The sequence below is a fragment of the Sapajus apella genome, unplaced genomic scaffold, assembly GCF_009761245.1.
Source record: "Sapajus apella isolate SASKATOON/1434 unplaced genomic scaffold, GSC_monkey_1.0 scaffold1, whole genome shotgun sequence".
NCBI classification, from domain to species: domain Eukaryota; kingdom Metazoa; phylum Chordata; class Mammalia; order Primates; family Cebidae; genus Sapajus; species Sapajus apella.
The window spans coordinates 30913054-30926255 of NW_022436941.1; the positions used below are offsets into that span (position 1 = coordinate 30913054).

The 13202-nt window shown below is 37.1% G+C and overlaps 1 protein-coding gene across 2 annotated transcripts in view; it reads right to left on the reverse strand.

Moving 5' to 3' along the window:
- The window catches only part of MAN2A1 (mannosidase alpha class 2A member 1), a 177190-nt gene that overhangs the window by 120443 nt on the left and 43545 nt on the right, over positions 1-13202 (reverse strand). The gene's annotated exons all lie outside the window — the stretch shown is intronic.

Consider the following 13202-nt stretch of genomic DNA (forward strand, 5'->3'; position numbering starts at 1 on the left):
TGTCATAATAGTAGACCAGAAAGTACATAGATTTCAGTTTTTCTTAGCATAGTTTCTCTTATCAGATAGAACAAAACATCCCATGGAAGAAAAGAGACAACATTATTTTTAATATGAAGCATATTATAATACTATGATACCTGATAGAACAATCAGGTTAGTGAGTACTCCTATTTCATTGAACTGCCTGTTTTTCCAAGGGTATTACCCTCTAACCCATCCACAAGAATGGAAAAACATAATAACCCAGAAGATTCTTGAAGCCAGGAAGGTTTGATTTGATATAAAATATTTGTGGTATTAAACAAAAACACTTGCCATTAACAACAACAAAACCCAAAAATGTCAGAAGGACACAAATTTGCCCTGAATTCTAGAGCATATATGAGAAGCACTTAAGGAAGCATATGATGAGTGAAAGAGAAAAAAGAAATAGTCCACAAAAAAAAAAACAAAGAAAATTGTCAACCTAATTACTGAGAAGCATAGCAATAATCATCATCATTTAGTGATAACTATAAAACCTAGGACTAAAAGTCTTACAGAAACAATATGTCTGGAAATACTTACTTTAAAAAAATATTCACAAGCAATAACATAAAAGCTATGCAAACCTACAAAAAAGTACCATACAAGTGCCACTGCTGTTAGTGATGATAAAGATAAAATGAAGACAGACTGTAGCTGTATATTCAAGACTAACAATTTTTAAAAAGTAATGATAAATACCTTTATCTATAGAAAAATTTACTTAGAATGAATACAGGCACTTCGAAGGATTTCCATTCACAGTGTTCAACAGGTATCAACTGAACTATTTATCTGACAGGCAGGGGAATACAAAATTACAAAATTAAAAAAAAAAAAAAGTGCCCACACCATAGGGTATATTGCTTAGTTTCTACCAAGACATTTTCTCTGATGTCTGACAAACTTTTTTACATGTACACTTCATGATATTTCCTAATAAACATGAAATCTAAAGACCAATGTGAATGGATATTGGGTAAGTAAGAGAAACAAAGGAATATATTTATCTAACAAATTCAGAAACTACGAAACCAGGAACTAATTTTCAAAATTAACAATACTTGTATTTCACTTTTTACACTGAACTGACTTGTAACTAATGGTAAAAGACATTAAAATACTACCATGTTTCTATTTCAATGATGAGAAATTTGGTGTAGAAAGATTAAGAAAATTACTGAACAAAACTAAACTGAGCATATCTGTCCTCACTTTACCCAAAATATAAAATTTACTGCAAAGCACAACAACCTGCAAATCATTTTCTCTGAGTGTCACTTTTTCCCCTATGCAGAATCATCAGAATTTGGAATTTGGTCACACACAGAAGGACACACTCAAAGAGCTTTTCTCCTTAATGGGGAAATTGTTACAGACAACTTAGTAGCAAACAATGCATCATTTAGCAAGCTTCAAAGAATCACAAATTAATTTCACATGAGAAAACCAGTTGTTGAATTTCTAATCACACATCTGGGGAAATGGGAAATAATACAAGATGACATACCGTGTTTCATTCTTAAATTTTAAAAAATTTAAATGGAAAATTCAAAGATAGAAGCTCCCAGTGAATCAATTTATACCCTAAAGATATTCTGCTAATCAGATTCTCTGATTCATATTCCTTTCATGGAAAATACCTAGTATTCAGAGAAAAAGATTTGTTTTAAAGCCCCGCATATAAGGATTGGGGAAACTCACTGTATGGTTTTGAACATTGTTGATACGTATTTATAAAAATTTGATATATGAGGAGCAGAGGGTAAATTAGTCCTTTCTCATCATTTCTTCCTCATTGCAATCCAGCCGCATCCCCTTCTTTCAGTTAGCTGTCCATGCTGTCTATCTACCTGGAATGTTTTCCCTTCAAGTATTTGCCTCACTGGTTCTTACTGGCTCACTAGGGCTGTCACTGGCCACCACATCCCACCCATATCCCACCTAAACTGCTATTTTTCAGAAAATCTAAAACTTTTCTTCCATAACATTTATAACAAAATTTAACTGCATATTTGTATGTTTACTTTCTATTCCAATAGACTGTAAGTACCCTGAGGTCAGGAATCACATCGTTCTGTTTATCATTTAACACTGAGTGCTCCTATTAGTATAAAATTATAAGAAATGGGTACCAATAATGCAAAAAAAAAAAAAAAATGGGAAAGAATACAATGCAGATATTTCAGAAATAACTGGCTCATAAAATGAAGAGAAATTTAATCTCACTCATAAGGAAATGCAAGTTAAAACTTCATTAAGATGCCACTTTTCACCTATCAAATTACAAAGATCAAGAAGTTGTATAGCATACTGTGGTGTCAAGGGCATAGACATAGGTAGTCTCACATATTGCTGGCAATAACTATCAAACTGTAAAATGCATATGTACTTTTATCCATGCTCACTGCAAATAAGTCAGAAAATATTTAAAAGTATTTTAAAATAAAAGCATTATATACACTAAAGACAAAAAGACACACTAAATACATTAGCAAGAGACCAGAAATAAAATTGGGAGTAATTAAATTAAAAAGTCCCATTCATATGACAGAATTTACTCAAAGATTCTTCAAGACGTATGTTTAAAAAGCACTGGTATGGCCAGGTGCAGTGGCTCATGCCCTGTAATCCCAGCACTTTGGGAGACTGAGGCAGGCGAACCACGAGGTCAGGAAACGGAGACCATCTCTACTAAAAATACAAAAAATTAGCTGGGCATGGTGGCACGTGCCTGTAATTCCAGCAAGTAGCTTACTTGGGAGGCTGAGGCAGGAAAACTGCTTAAACCCGGAAGGTGGAGGTAGCAATGAGCCGAGATAGTGCCACTGCATTCCCTAGGCAACAGAGCAAGACTCTGTCTTGGAGGCAAAAAAAAAAAGAGCACTGGTATAACACCCATTAGGGGTGCCTATTATTTAAAATAATAAAAAAGCAAGTAAGTGTTGATAAGGATGTGAGGAAATTGGAAATCTGTGCATTGCTGGTGGGATGCAAAATGGTACAGTAGTATGGAAAACAGCATGGTGATTCCTAAAAAAAAAAATTAAAGAATTACTATACGATTCAGCAGTCCCATTTCTGGGGATGGAGAGAAGGGACCTGGACAGATATCTGCACACCCATATTCATAGCAACATTATTCACGGTGGCCAAAAGGTACAAACCACCAAAATGTCCATCAAAGGATGACTGGATAAACAAACTGTGGTATATATTAGGTTGTTGCAAAAGTAATTGCAGTTTTTGTTACTACTTTCAACACATACAGGGGAATATCATGTAGCCTTAAAAAAGAAAGAAATTCTGATACATGCCACAACATGAATGAACCTTCAAGATACTATGCTAAATGAAGTAAGGCAGACACAATAGGACAAATAAAGTATGATTCTACATATAAAATGCACCTAACAGAATAGTCAAATTTGTAGAGACAGAAAACAGAAGAGTGGCTGCCAGGAGCCCGAGAGAAAGAGGAATGGAAAATACTGTTCAATGGGTACAAAGTGTGCATTTGGGGTGATGCTGAAGTTCTAGAAATGGATAGTGGTAACAGCTGCGCAATGATGTAAATGTTGTAATGCTTCTGAATTGTCCACTTTAAAATTGTTAAAATAGTAAATTACATGTTATGCTTAATTACCACAATTAAAAAATAGACCCACTCAATTAAAAAAAAAAAACAGCACAATGTGCGTGGCATGCTATCATTTGTATAACATATATGCCTATGCTTTTATGTACACGTACATATGTTTTCCCATACATCTATTAAATAAACAAGAGCCTGGTCATCGTAGTTACTGCCTGTGAAAGTAGCTGGGTGTGGTGGCACATGCCTGCAATCCCAGCTACAGAGGAGGCTCAGGCAGGAAGAAGTGGCAGTGAGCCAAGATTGCAACACTGCACTCCAGCCTGGGCAACAGAGTTAAGCTCTGTCTCAAAATAGCTTGAAGATAGTCATGAAATTTTATTTAAAACTATTTCTTGAGAACAGGTGCAGTGGCTCACACCTATAATCCCTGTGCTTTGGGAGACCAAGGCAGGAAGATCACCTCAGGCCAGGAGTTTGAGGACCAGCCTAGATAATATAATATTTCTACAAAAAAATAAAAATAAAAAAATTAGTCAGGCATAGTGGCATGCACCTGTGGTCCTAGCTACTCAGGAGGCTGAGGTGGAATTTCACTTGAGCCCAGGAGTTTGAGGCTGCATGAGCTATGATAGCACCACTGTACTCTAGCCTGAGTGACAAAGACCCTGTCTCTAAAATAAATTAATTAAATAAAATAGAAATAAAAATAAATTTCTCATATGGTTCAATTAATAATTTCTGCCAAGTTTTAATAAGCAGGGGATATACTTTAAATCTTCCACTGTATAGTAAACAATACTTCATTCATAAAATACTCATTCAAAATAGGTTGAAAAATGTGAAAAAGGTTAAAGAATAAAATTTAAATGAAATTTAAAAACTCACTTACTACTTTGACATATGTACAAAGGGTTATGGTAGGCAGGGTTTTTAGCCAACTCAATTTACTTAACATTATACCATGAACATCTTTCCATATCAAGAGAGACATATATCATTATTTATATTATACTGTATTTATTATATTGTATGTTTATGTTGTATTACATTTTTAAAAATATTTTTCATTGATATAACAATATACAATTACACATATTTTCATTCTCATAAATTTTGACAACTGTGTAATCACTATCCAAAATAACATATAGACTACTTCCAACAATTCAGAGTTTCCAATCCATGCTCACCCACTCACCCTGACCCCAAAAAACGTTCTGACAATCTGAATTCTACCACAAGAGATCAGTTGAGTCTACTCTCAGACTTCATAAAACGGAAATCAAACAATATTTACTCTTCTTTCTGGCTTCTTCTGCTTAACAGTTGTGAGATTCATTCATATAACTGTGTATTTCAGTATTTATCTTTTTTTTTTTAGTCCATCACCTTGCTGAAGGACATTTAAACTGTTTGCTGTTTGAAGTTACTGGGAAAAAGTCTGCTATGAAAATGTCTGTACAAGTCTTTTTGTGAGCATGTTTTCATTTCTCTTGGGTAAATTCCTAGCAGTAGAGCCCCCAGATCACATGGTATGTATTTTAAGTTTAGAAAACTCTTTGGAGACTTTTCAGAAAGTCGCCCCCATTTTACATTTCCACCCGCAATATATAAGAGTTCCTGTTGCTATACATTCTTGCCAACTTTTGATGTTGTCATCTTTTTTATTTTAGCCATTCTAAAAGGGTTGGAGGCAATATCTTGTAGAAATTTTGATACGCATCTCCCTGATGGCCATGCATTACCCAGTTTCTACATACACACCCTCGCCACCCACCCTCCCCCACTGCTGCTAATAAACATCTTTCAGGTGTTGGAACATGCCCTTGTTAATTCCTGGCCCATAATCACAATTCTCTTCTCACAACCTGGAATTATTTCTACCCTCTGACACCCACTTCTTGACTGGGTAGTTCTAGTTATCATTCAGGTTTAAGCTTGAATATCATTTGCTTCAGGAAACCTTCCAAGACCCCCTTCTTGCCTCTACAGAAGAAAACCCTTTATTGTAATACTGTGTTTAATTATATGTCTCCTCTGCTCTTTTCTGAGGGCTGGGACCAAGTCAGTCTTGCTTACCTCCTGCATTCCTAGAGCGTAGCACAACAAATACATTTGTTGAACGAATGGCAGAAGTAAATAAGGGAAAGCTTCAGAGATGAGGTAATATTTTAGCTGAGTGTTAAAAATGAGTCAGGCTGAAATTATCTAGTCCACAAAAGGAAAAAAAATAAAAATCCAAACTGAACACAGGCAAATTCCTAAGAAGCACAAAACAGCATGTGTCTGAGGACACCCGTGGCTCAGAACGTCTAACAGTAGAGTGTGAGGCACGAAGTGATTGGAGATAAAGATGAGCAAATTGGGAGGAATCAGACAGAAAAAGTCAATATGTGTCAGGCAAAGGAGACTGGCCTGTACCTTTTGAGACTGAAGCATCATAAAGCATTTTAAAGCAAACATGGTAGGACTCACATATTAAAAAAACGAACTCTTGATGAAATGGCTGGCACTTAAAAGTGGCACAGCTGGAAATGGAAAGACCATTTGGAGGTTTTCACAACAGTAGGAGACAAGACCAATGGAGATGAAAAGCAGGGGTCAGAGTCTGGAGACACTGAAGAGGCAGAAGTCACAGAGCTTAGAGACTGACTGGATGCCACAGGGAGGGGAAGTAGAAAAGCAGAGCACCATGGAGGTTGAGACTATTTGTCCCCTATTTTTGGGGCAAGACTACCTGGCTTGGGTCCTAATTTCACTCTTACTAGCTGAGTGACCTTAGGCACTTTCCTTAACACCTCTGCCTCAGATTCCTCAACAGGAGAATGACGATGATAAAGTGCCTTAACTCAAGAGAATGCTAGAGGATTGGCTGAATAAATACACAAGTGCTTAAAATGTGCCTGCCACACAATAAGCACTCAGTAAGTATTATCTCTTACTACTGCCACTAACTAGAGAACAAGAAAGAAGTCCAGGTTTGATCTTTAGATCTATAAGTAGTCCAAATGCCTAGTAATTAAAACAACAGTGTGGACAAGCATGCAAAATGAAGAAAACCAAGTCGTGTTCCCCAACACGAGAGAACAGGAACATTTGGGAAGTAAGTAAAGGAGGAAATCAGAGAGGTGATGAAAAAGGAATGTTCGGCAGCGCAGGAATAGACCTGAAAGTGAAAGAGCTCAAGGTCACTTTGAAGCCAAAGAAGAAAGAATTTCAAGGAGAATGGAGTGGTCAATATCAATGCTGCAAATCCTCTCTAAGGACTGAGAAAGTATTCAAGGGATGAATGCAGCACCTGAGAAGTCCTTCATGGCTTTTACAGGTATCCATGACATAAACAGATGCCAGCGGATGAAGGGAATGAGAGGTGGAAGTACAGCAGCCTCACTCAAGATGAAGTGGGATTGGAGAGGTAGGGCTAGAACACATACTTTCTAAAATAAACGTAAACCACTGCTTCGACTATTAGAACTCAAGTTATTTTAGACCCTGGTGCATTGCTTTCAGTGCTTTGATGAAATGCTAAATATCTTTAGATTCTAAACTCAATCCAAATCTGCAAATGACTCTGAATATGACAAGACACACTGTAATTTCCCATTGCTCTATAAATTTTACAGCAACCTTCAGTTAAATACCATAAAATCCAACCTGTATTAAATGTATAATAAATTAGTCTGTATATGAACATTTATAGTCCAGTTTCTTAGAAAAAACCAAGATGCACATTAGTTAAGTTTGGATTCTTATTTAAGCATGTAACATCAAATATTTCTCTGATTTCAAGAAGCAAGCAGAGTTAGTTGAGGAGAAGGTAAAAGGTTCACCAGGGGGAAAAATGTAAGAAGATAGTACAAGGACTACATAAACAAAGAATTTGCATTTTTGCCAAAGCACTGAAACCCAGCAATTCAGTGAAGATAAAAAATCTATACTAACTGATGGCACCATCCTCCCAGCACACATTTGGAACCCTTTTTCACCCTAAAAGATCCAGAAAGAGAAACTGGTCAAGACTTTGGTGAACACACAAACTGTTCTTAGGTTCTAACAACTCGGTGGGTTTCTCCACTCAACACTAGTCTCAATAGCAAGAGCAGATGCAATATAAAAGCTGTTCCAATATCTCAAATCCCAGAGAGGAACAATGAATATGTAACATGCTGGGTGCTAGTCACAGGAAATGCTAAGGCTAACGTTTCAGCTGCTTGACTCTCAATAAGGGTTCACATTTTGATGTATTATAAATATCATGCAGTATTTAACAGCATTTAGCCAAAAATATTCCAATGTGAAGCCTATAAAGTTGAAAAAAAAATTACTACATCAGTCATTTTCAAAATAAAACAAGTGTAGAAGATAATACACTGATTATTTAATGGAAGGCAGGTTCTTTAAATCCACTGGATATGTATTACAAGTAGGTACCATGATTATAATTGATTAGATTATTTCAGATCACACAAAAACAAAAAATCTAGATGTTGTTTGCATAGATCTCTCTTTAGCTAACTAGATTTTCACCTTTAAAAGCTTATAAAGTTGAATAACACTATAGGGGGAGGGGAAAAGAATCAAACAAGTCACTTCTGGAATAGATTATGAGGATCATTTGAGTATGTTTCTGTTAAGTTCCCATAATCAATTGGTATTCTTCAGGGACAATGAAAGCTTATGTGGAACTCTGCTGGAATTAACAGGTTCTGCTTTGCAACAGCTAGCTTGCAAATTTAGCTACAGATATTTAATCCATAGCTCATCTTCAAAAAGAAAAACAAGCCACTGCCTAAGCATTACACTAGAAGTCATACAAAAAAAAATCTATTAGTAATGCCACTTAGTACAAGCTCAGAATTTTAAATAACAGGAGCAAATCTAAACATCTATTAAGTTTTCCTCAGAAAACATACATTTAAGCAACTAACACTAAGAATGTTTTGTTAAAGTAAGTAGGGGGGGAAATGCTATTACCCTAGTTCTACAAATAAATGTAATAAGTAAATACAAGTGAATTATTATAGCTAGAAGGGAGAGAACGTTAGGAAATCCTGACCAGAAACGAACTAATCTGGCTACAAAACCATTTTTCCTTCAAGCAAAATGATACCATTTAGGATCAAGCCTATATTCCAGAATATTTTCCAATGCCAAAAACAAGCTGTTCTCAGAGGGAGTCTGAGTGAGACAAAGATTGAGGACTAGATTCTAATCTGTAGTCCCCTCCAATATCTTACCATCTTATATCCTTAATATTGGACTGATTCATAAAATTGCCATTTTTGCATATCAGAAGCAGTCTAATATTGGCGATTTTATATGGTTCAACCTAAGAAAAATAACCAATGAAATAAGTAAAAAGAGAGAAAGGGAGAAAATTTGCATCCAGGTAGAGTCAGGAGAAAGAGGCCATCTGCAGGCCGTAAAATTGGCAGCATTTCTGACAGATATGGCACAGGTAAAACCGAAATATTTCAAGTATTGACCTGCAACTGCCCTGCATGAAAAATCAGCATGGGACCCCGGCATAAATTAGAAGATTCTGAGAGATTCTGTCAACAGCTCCTCATCTGGAGGGCCAAGGGCTGAAGCAAAGCTGAGTCTTGGGATAGATACTAATCACAGATTCTTCACCCTCATGGCTCTTGTGTGAGCCCCTTCTGCAGAAGCCTCTCTGCCCATGCATTGTGACTGCTGCAGAGGCAGTCTCCCTAATGAAGCCATGCTGGGAGGGAGCCAAGCATGGCTGGCCTCACTGGACCACAAGCAGCAGACAGCAGACCCAGTTTCCTTCTGAGGTGGCTGGACAGGCCACATCTCCTACCTGGCTTACAGGCCACAAAAAACAAAGCTAGATGCAGAAAGCCAGCCCGAGGCTCAGTAGCTTCATCAAAGAAACAGAAGGCCCTTTACAGATGGGGCACTCATTTTCCAGATCTTCTCACAGCTCCAGCTTCTCTCTTCTCCCACTCATTTTCCAGATCTTCTCATAGTCCCAGCTCCTCTTATAACCAGGGCACCTTCCCCAACTGCTGATCCCTGATTCTCATATTATCTTCCAGGATGTAATTCTCCAACAAAGCAACTAAGGAGAGATCCTAAGTTTCTATCAGCTAGCTTTCTGGTTTGCAAGCAATACAAACTGACTCTGGAGACTGTCTTGAACACACAGAACTGAAGACCAGTTAAAAGTCCAGGCTTAAGAAAGAACTGGAGGAAAATGAGAGGTCATGCTGCAGGGAACACAGGGATCTTATCACAGGAAGAGTCTTGCAAATGCAAGGTGCTGTCAGGAATGATGAGTAATCATTCTCTGTGTCTGCTTCCCTCCCTCCATCTGTCAGCCCTCACTTCACTCTCTAAAGATTCAAAGCCCTGGGAAATAATATGCTGATTAACTGAGTTCATAGCTGATCTGTCTGGGCTAGGGCAACAAGGAGGAGGATTTGACTTCTCTGGGTGAGAGACAACTTCCCAAAAGGAAATCAGGTGAAGTGGATGCTGGTCAGCCACTAATAACTAATAACCACAGCAAGGAAACCGAAAGTATCTGGTTAGAAAAGAAAGGGATTCAAGGCAAGTTACATCATGTTTTGAGACAAATTCCAGGTGTGGATATAGCTGGTCTTGCTCACAAATTAAAAGGAGGAAAATACTTGAACAACAATACAAAAAGCACAGAAGTAAGGTTAGAACCAAACACTCAAAGCCAGAAAAGACTCAATACCAGAGAGTATTGAACTGAGGGGGTAGCAGGGAAGACTCCTGGGAAAGATCTCCCAAAACACAGTAAATATAACCAATTAAAAATGCATATGAAAAAGAGAGACTAGAGACACAATAACAAGGTAACTCAATTCTAAAACAAATGAAACAAAAGCAGTAGTGAATTAGTAAGTGCAGAACACATAAGCTAAAGAAACATTTGAATTGGTAGATGGAAATCTTAATGAAAAGTTATACACACTTGGATATATAACTTGATGAAAATTTAAAATTTCATAAGTGAGCACAGGGGAAGTTATCTTCAATGAAGCATTATGTAAGACAGCTTTTTTTAAGACAGAAGAGAAAAAAAAATTATAATTAAAATTTCCCATTATAGGGACTGAGCACAGTGGCTCATGCCTGCAATCCCAGCACTTTGGTAGGCTGAGACAGGTGGATCACCTGGGCCCAAGGGTTCGAGAACAGCCTGGGCAACATAGCAAAATCTCATCTCTACAAAAGATACAAAAATGAACCGGCATGACGGCATGCGCCTGTAGTCTCAGCTACTGGAGAGCTGAAGCAGAGGATCATCTGAGCCCAGGAGGTTGAGGCTGCAGTGAGCTGTGATCACACCACTGCACTCCAGCCTGGGAACATATTGGGACCTTGTTTCAAAAAAAAATTAAATATTAAAAGAAAAATCTCCCATTATAGGAGACTTCAGAAATAAAAATTACATATGATACCCAAGAGAAACACTCACAGCCTCAAATAAAAGTTAAAAAATACCAATGTTTATTGGTATTTTAAAATGTGCTGGGCATTGTGCTAAGCATGGTGTTTGAATTAATTCAGTCCTCACAAAAAACAAATAAAATCAGTTCCAATATTATCCTCATTTGACAAATGAAGAAACTAAGGTACAGAGAAGTTAAATAACTTCCCTAAAGCCGCTCAGTAGATGGGACTTGGCAGAATTTGAACCTAGGCAGCCTGGTCCCAGTTCCCAACCTTTAGAGCCATCAAGCTGACTGCCCTTCAAGTAAAAAGGACAGCAAATTCAAGCAAATGAACAACAGAAGATTGATAGTATAACAGTATTAATTATAAAAAGGAGAAAAGATGGTGTCAATGATGATACATACAGTTTACAATGAAGAAAAATAAATACTAGTCTAGGAGTACCCAGAACCTTACAGTCTCTGCCCCACAGGACATGCTCAGGAAGTGTCTGTTGGATAAATGAATAAGCTAATATAGAAGCCAACAAAGATCAGGCAAGAAGGGGAAAAAAGAAAAAAAAAAAAAAAAACATAAAATACCTAAAAAATAAAAGCTGACAGGGGAACAGTAGCAAAAAATAAGTACAGTCAGTTCTGCTATAAACACTTGTTTTAAAAATGGGAATTAGTTCCAAAGTGATTAATTGTATGAGGAAATAAATTTTGCCTTGTTTATGCACAATTTAGTCTCCAAGAAACAGGAGATGAAGGTACAAAACTGCACTCAGCTAAACAAAGCTGTGTAGGGAATACACAAGGCACACACACCATAAACATCTACCAGCTCTCTCAGTTCACCAAGGGTTATAAGGCAGTCCTCCACATCTGCTATTCAACTTTCCAACAGATTTCGGATAACCTACTTGCCACCGCTTCTCAGTAATAACTTGAATCTATATTCCTTCTGATACATACCTCCACAAGCAAACTTTAGGTCTTTTTCAAGGTAAACTGGCATATTTATTTAAGCATATTTAAAGCAATTTAACGCAGGTAAAACTGGATTAGCATCTTTACTAGGTTTCCATCTTTTGTGTATGTCTACTTCACTAATGAAGTTTTTGAGTGCTGTGCCCTAACTGCATTTTTTCATGAGCCCTGTGGTTTAAAATTGTACAATTTTGCATAACATGATTTTTAGGAATGTGTATGCAATATGACAGCAGAACTGACTGTAAGACGATAAAAACAGCAATTGTAAAATACTGAATTAGCAGATACCAAACTCTATATTCTACAAACACCACCTTTTCAAATACCAGTAGAAGTTTCATGAACATTGATTACACATTAAGTCACAAAGAAAAATTCAAAAAATTCTAAAGAATAAAAAGTATACAGGCCAGGCGTGGTGGCTCACAAGGATCACTTGAGGTCAGGAGTTCAAGACCAGCCTGTCCAACATGATGAAACCCCATCTCTACTAAAAATACAAAACATAGGACAGGCACGGTGGCAGGCACCTATAATCCCAGCACTTTGGGAGGCTGAGGTGGGTGGATCACCTGAGGTTAGCAGTTCAAGACCAGCCTGACCAACATGGTAAAAACCCATCTCTACTAATACAAAAATTAGCCAGGCATGGTGGTGGGCACCTGTAATCCCAGCTACTTGGGAGGCTGAGGCAGGAGAATCACTTGAACCCAGGAGGAGGAAGTTGCAGGGAACTGAGATTGCACCACTGCACTCCCACCTGGGTGATAGAGTGAGACTCAGTCTCAAAAAAAAGAAAGTATACAGTCCATACTCTATGGCCATAAGACATAAGACATTAAAGCTAGTTTAATATAACTGAGAAAAAATAGCACTTGCGAACTGAAAATTATTTTTCTAACATACTCAAGTCAAAAACAAAATGGTTGTACAGTTATTGAATATTTAGGGGGAAAATACAATGAGAAAATAGCATATAAATTGGTAAAATGTATGTAGATTTTAGGAGGGTAAGGTGGACAAAAACCAACAAAATTAAGTAAATTAAAATGAAGAAAAAAATCAGATTCCCAAAAGAATTAACAAAAAAGCAAAAATAACTACAGATGGGATAAATTCTTAAAATCAGAAACAAACTGAGTACAACAGCT